This window comes from Apis dorsata, unplaced genomic scaffold (genome assembly GCF_000469605.1).
Source record: "Apis dorsata unplaced genomic scaffold, Apis dorsata 1.3 scaffold_989, whole genome shotgun sequence".
NCBI classification, from domain to species: Eukaryota; Metazoa; Arthropoda; class Insecta; order Hymenoptera; family Apidae; genus Apis; species Apis dorsata.
The window spans coordinates 176,396-183,427 of NW_006264092.1; the positions used below are offsets into that span (position 1 = coordinate 176,396).

Here is a 7,032-nt window from a genome sequence, read left to right on the forward strand (position 1 = left end):
ATAAATTATATTTTTTTTTGAAGTATGGAAATTTTTATAAGCTTATATAATGGAATAAAAGTGTAATAGACTATTTATTACTTTATTTTTAATATATTTTTTTATATTTTCATATAATAATATATAAATTGCTCTATAATATTGTTTCTCAATAATGTTATTTTTAATGCGCATTATTGCTTGATGCTTAATGGCTTAAAGTAGATTTATACTAAGATTAAAAACAGACTTTTATATAAACTATTAATTAAACTGTTAATATCATATTATGATCAAGATACTAATAAAAAAACATATTAAATATGTTAAACATATTCGTAATTTTTTGTAAAAAGAAAAAAAAATTAAAAAAAAATTAAATAAGGAAAAAATAATAAATTATAAGTTTAATCTCTTCCTGGAGAATAATATTGTATAAAACGGTGCCTTATTCATTGTGCGCATCGAACAGTAATATTTCGATTCTTTTAAAACATTAGAATTTTTTTCAAGTGAAGTTTTTATTTTTTTTTATTTTGTTCTTATTTAAAATATTTTAATAACATATCTTATCAAAATAATTTATATAAATATAAATTTTTTTTTCAATTTTTAATTAAAATTATAATTTAAATACACATCGTGTACAATTTTTCCACTTATTTTTATTTCCTTTAAAATATCATAAATTTACAATATTTTCATTGATTTTCATTAAAATTTTCAAATTTCCAAATAATAACTAATCATAATTTTTTTATGACAAATATATTTGTCAAATATTGATAAATTACATACATACGTACGTATATAATTAAATATAATATAAATATTTCCATGATCAAATTTCTCCAAATATTCAACTTTTTTAATAATTGAGAAATAATTCTCAGAACAAATTTACAAACAAATAAATTTTATACTGAAGTTTTTATGATTAATTGATAATATTTCAGCAATTAATATTACGAAATCAAACATAAAAATCACGTGCTGTTCATTAAATATTTTAATGATTATATAATTTCTTTTGAATATCGAATAAAAAATTTCTAATCAACGTCAAACAAAAAAAATAATTCTCAAAATAAATTTGCATTACAAATATATTTCACACTTGATTTATGATCAATCGATATTTTGATATTAACAATTAATCAACATATTGCGAAATCAAATGTAATAACCTTATCACGTAATAAACATTGGAAACTAAACATTTCAAATAGGTATAATCTCTTTTTAATATCCCGATAAATAACATTAATTTCAATATTCAAATTTATTCTTAATCTAATGATCAAACAACAAAAGAATTCTCAAATAAATGACTAAATTTTTTACAATCAACCAAATGATATTTCAGCAATGAATCAAATCAATGAATCACTCCTGCGAAATCAAACGTAATAGTAGTAGTAAATAATTCAAATACATAATTTCTCTTTGACATATCCCCATGAATAATATTAGTTCCACCAAATACCTAAACTTCCTAAATATCTAAAACTCTTAATGATCAAACAACACAAAATTTTGCCAAAATTTTCATCGAACAATCAATATCTATAACCCACGACTAAATCTTTTACAATAAACCGTGACATTTCGACAATTAATCAACGTCCTCCTCAAAATCAAACATGACAACTCTACGTAATAAAATATCATAAAGTGAATATATATTTCAAATAACTATAATAACTTCCCTCTATCACGAATAGAATTAAATAACCGCCAAACTTGCCAAAATTGCTGCAATGACCAGTGAATAAAAAAAAAAAAGAAAAACCTTCGAAAATTCACGATTCAAACTTGAAATTCTCATCCCAACGAGCATCATATACATATATATGGTCCACAACTGAACCTTTTACGGTCAACCGAGTGATATTCCGAGCAATTAGTCAACGCCTCGCGAAATCGAACGTAACAACCTTACCACGGATCGCGCCCCTACTCTGCCATTTCCCCGGCTTTTTACTCATCGAACACGTAGTAGTCGAAAGCCGAGCAAGCGCCGTGACGCAGCCGGCGGAGGCGCGCGCCCACGAAACCGACGAAGACGCGGCGCGGCGTCTCGACGTCGTTCCTCTCGTAGTTTCCCGTCTTCCTCGTTCAAGCGGCTCAGTGCGTCGCGACTCGTCGCCAAGGCTCGTCGCGTTCCTCATTCACTCTTCCATCCCGCGACACGTACGTGTGCCCGTGCTTTCTCAATATCCAGGATTCGTAAACATATATATTACTTGTGCATATTATTATATTATTCAAAGCATATTCAAAANCGTAACTCGAACCGTCGTGTGTGTTTTCCACGTTACGTAAATGTTCCGCATCTGACGCGTTCCGATCTTTGACGCGAGATCGGTTCGCGTTTCCACGATTATCATTTTTCGAGAATAACGATTTTTTTTGGAAATTTGCCCGGTTTGGTTTACGGGATGGAGTTTGGTAAAAATGTTGCTCGAGTTCAGTTTTTGTATGTATGTATACGTACGAGGGGATTTTCATGCTGAGCTTTAATCGTTTTCCAATACGCGGGAACCTTACTCTTTTGGTCCAACGCCCAGTTTTGTTTTGCGCCCTTCGTTGCCTTTTGGTAATGCTCCAAGAAACTGATTTCTCCAAAATATAGGAGAGATTTGTTATTCTCGAAGGAAAACACAGATTTTTCTTCTATTTTCATTCCTTTCTCCTTTGCGCTCTTAGAATCTTCAATTTTCAAACCTAGTTAGTTATCATATCATAGAGAATATTTTGTATGTTTAGTCGTTACACGTTACACGTTTCACGCTGGGTGATAATGAAAAGAAAAATCATATCGAGCGTCGACTGAATACCAATATACCTGCAATTTCATTGGATGATTCAACGTAACAATTCATTGTTATAAATGATGTGAATAATTATAAAAAATTCTCAATCCAACCGTAAACTATTCTTTTTATATAAAATTTTACATTTCGATTAATATTGCATTTCGATATTTAAATATTTTATAAATCGGTATAAATTTAATCTGTGAAAATCTAGTTTCAATCCGGTATCGGAAATTTTTTAAAACCGTTCTGAAAACCATTCTTTGCACTGTGCAAAACTTGTTAACTATCCTAACATAAGAAAGTATCGATAAGTACAAATAATTACACCGATGAACTCTTGAACACGCTCTCTCTTTTTTTCGCGGAAAAAATCTCGCGATATTTCTACGGCAAGAGATTAAGAAGCAAAAAAAAAAAAAAAAAAAAAAAAAAAAAAAAAAAAAAAGACAATGGCATTGATAGCGATTAAAGAAACAACAATCGTAACTATCGTTAATCGTCCATTGTCAGACAAGTCGAGTCGTCATCGCGAAAATCAGCTGATAGAATCGTTTAACGTTTGATTTATATGCATGTATATCATCCGTATACGAGCGAGTTGGTATCGCGGCCTTGAAGGAAACAACATTCGCGGCGGGAAAAATAAAAACAAGTAAAAAAAAAAAAAAAAATGGTTTGGAAAATCGATGTCGAACGGAACGATACTAATTCGTTCTTTCATCTGGAAGAAAGAATTCCGTTTCTTCGGATGAACCGCGTTCAACCGTGGCTCGACTCGATTAACGACGTTAGGCGAAACATTTCATGGGGCGCACGTGAAACGTGCTCATTGATTTTACCCGAATGGAATATTCATGGACGCGTCCACGCGCGACGCTACGCGATGAAACCGCTGTGTCGCGTGTCGGTGGAATGGCACTGGTCGAGGGTCGATCGAAGGGTGGACAATTTCGTGGTAGCTTTGACGTGTTAAGCTTCGATATTCGAAACAGAGATATTATATCAATAAGTAATTTTGATCGATGCTTTTTAGAAATTGAATAATTTCATGGTTAAGCTTAGATATTTGATGACTAATCTTGGCATATATGCGAATTTAATATAGTAATATTTGTAGTAATAAAGATATTATAAATCTAATATAATTTTTTATCGTGTTTTAGAATTGAACGAACAGTTTCATGTAATTTCGTGGTAGATTTGATGTTTTTAAGATATTTATTGACGCTTGATAAATTCCTGTAACACATATTAATTAACATTTTAGTATTGAGTATTTTACGATTAGCGAGTAATGGATAATTATAGAAAAGAAAAAATCTTCTATGCAAAAATAAAAAAAAATAAAAACACGATATTTTTATTTAAGACTTTGTTTTCAAGCTTCGTGTACTTAAGATTTTATAAGATAGGAATTTTCGATAATAAAATTATTTGTTAATATATGATATAAGCAAAGAATGAAAAAAAAAGTAAACAAAGAATGAAAAAAAAAATGATGAAAAAAAAAATGATGAAAAAAAAATGATGAAAAAAACGTGTTAACGTGTGATACTTTAAAAAGAATGAAAAAGAAGATATATTTTATTGAGGATTATATTTTTATAAATTCTTTTTTCGTTTATCCCTCGTAAATCGTTTTTATCTCTCCAAGTAATTTCAGTTTGCTATAGATCGAGAAGAAATTTCATTCAATTTTGTTAAAATTTTGTTTGAATTTGTGTTTGAAAAAAATCTTTAATATTTCACTTAATCAGAAATTTCAATAAATATTTCAATTTTTTCAAATTTTCTAAAATTTAGAACTAATAAAAAAATCAATATCATAATAATAATAAATAAAATAATAATATCAATCAGATAAATTGATTAATATTTTATAAATATGTAAAACATATTTCCAATAAATCAATAATCTATTGTTAAAATATATAAATAACTATTGTTCTTCTTTTTCTTATATTTACAACTTTAATATAAAAAAAAATTGAAATTTCTTCGTGAGTCATTTATGATTTCTGCGTTTGAATTGAGATTTCATATAAAAAATCATACATTATAAAGTTGAATTCATTTGTTAAATTAAGCAATTGAAAATTCTGTGTTTCATATATGAAATCTGCGTATTTATGTATAAAATATCATATTGAATCTATGTAATTTATTAGATTAAACAATAATACATTTGAAAATTCGTAACAGAAAATGGTTTTGTGACTCAAATTTAAAGCGAAAAGATTCACGAAATTAGATATGCATAGTTGTATTGTGAAGCATTATTGTGAAGCATATTGTATCTTTGAAGCACAAACTTAATATACAATCAATTTAATATACAATCAAAAAGTATTTTTACGTTAAAAAAAAATTCATCCGAAAATTTTGATTTTATTAAAAATTTATATGTATACAGGGCACAATAGATTATATATATATATGAAGCAAATTTCGATGAATAAATCTCTTTGAATGAGTAAAATCAACCCTCAAAGATTCCATTATTTTTTTTAATTTTAAATACAATTTCATTTAAGAATATTTTTCGCAATAAAATGATAGAATATTAGAAATCAAATATTTTATAATTTAAAATTTTCTTTTTATCATTACAAATTATATTTAAAAAAACAAAAAATTTTTTTTGATTTTATTGATTTTATTGATTTTCTTAAAGTGATAAAAATGCTGAAAAAATTACTGCGTATAATTCATTAAACTCTATAATTCATTATAAAATTTCATTAAAAATAAAAGAAATTTTAATTTTTTCATTTTTTTATTTTTAAAAAATTTGTTTTTTTTGAAACTTTTTATAAAATTTATTATATCTTGAGTTTTATGTTAGTTTTATATCAACAGTGTTTTGACGTTATAAATATTTGTCTTCGTATTAAAGATTTTATATTGTAAACTTTATATTATAAAGTTCTTATTTTAAGATTCATGTTATTAGTATAAGCTCCATGAGCACTATGTTGTATAAAATATTATAAACTTTGTAAAATTTTGCACATTCCATTCTAAACTTTATATCGTAAAATTTAAATTGTTGAATCTTCATATCGTGGAGGTTTTATATCATTTTCAAAGCTTCGCATTTGTGAAATATCTATTATAAGCTTTCTATTGTAACTCCTAATATTATTGTAACTCCTAATATTATTCAAACTTTGTAAACTTCATATTGTCAAGTTTATGTTGTAAACTTCATATTTCAATTACGCGTTTCAGCCTTGAATTTAATATTTACGAATTTCATCCCTTGAATCTCTGTATTAAAAGCTTCGCATCGTATAAGTTCATATTAATATACCATCGTATACCATGAAATTAATGTGCGAATATTTCACATTCTTATGGTCAGGTAATAAAATTTTAATTACGACATTCGCATTAAAAAGATTAGACGAGGTTCGTGTTATGAGATTGTTATCCGGAGTCTTGCATGTTTTTGCAAAACTAAGCACGCTTTTCTCGTCGTCACAATTCACGCTACGTGATATGGCGTCGATATTTAAGGTTGGTCAGCTTTATGTTTCTTTTCCACGAATTCTCCGTAACGAATGGAGATTAACGATGAAATTGCATGTAATTTTCGCGTTCGATGATGAAACATTGAGATTCGTTATTTCGATTGTGACTTGAAACGCTGTGACAAAATATTATCATGGATATTCCGATGCAATGAAATTTTTGGAATTTTAATTCTCTCTGTTGAAATTAATTGTAATATTTTCAAACAATTTTTTTTTATTTTTTTTTTTATATCATTATTATGATTCTTCGAATAATATCTGGATAAATATTTACAAAAAAATATATTTCTATCTTCCAATTTTTATGATTTTTTTAATATATTATCAAGGTCATCGTATTGATAATTTAACAAATCGTTGTTTATTAAAAAATTATTTATCTAATCTAGTCTAATTAAGACTCAATATAATATATCAGGAAACCGTAAATTAAATAAAAACTCATTTAGTTGTTAATGATTTGCATTAGATTTGCACTAGTTTTCTTAATCTGACTACTGTAATTGTAGTAGTAGCGATAAAGCTGATTAAAACTAACCCAACCTAACATAAACTGTTTCGAAGGAACGTTTTTATTAATAACTTTTTAATGAACAGCGACCTCTAAGTAAAAATTTTCACAATACAATTCAGAGTGATGGCAATATATTAAAAAGCCATCAAGATCAGAGGGTAATATTTTTTTTTTTTTTTTT

At 27.1% G+C, this 7,032-nt stretch overlaps 1 protein-coding gene across 1 annotated transcript in view; it reads left to right on the top strand.

Annotated features, from left to right (window-relative positions):
• Positions 1-7,032, top strand: part of LOC102674941 (protein GDAP2 homolog) — a 30,839-nt gene that overhangs the window by 1,514 nt on the left and 22,293 nt on the right. The gene's annotated exons all lie outside the window — the stretch shown is intronic.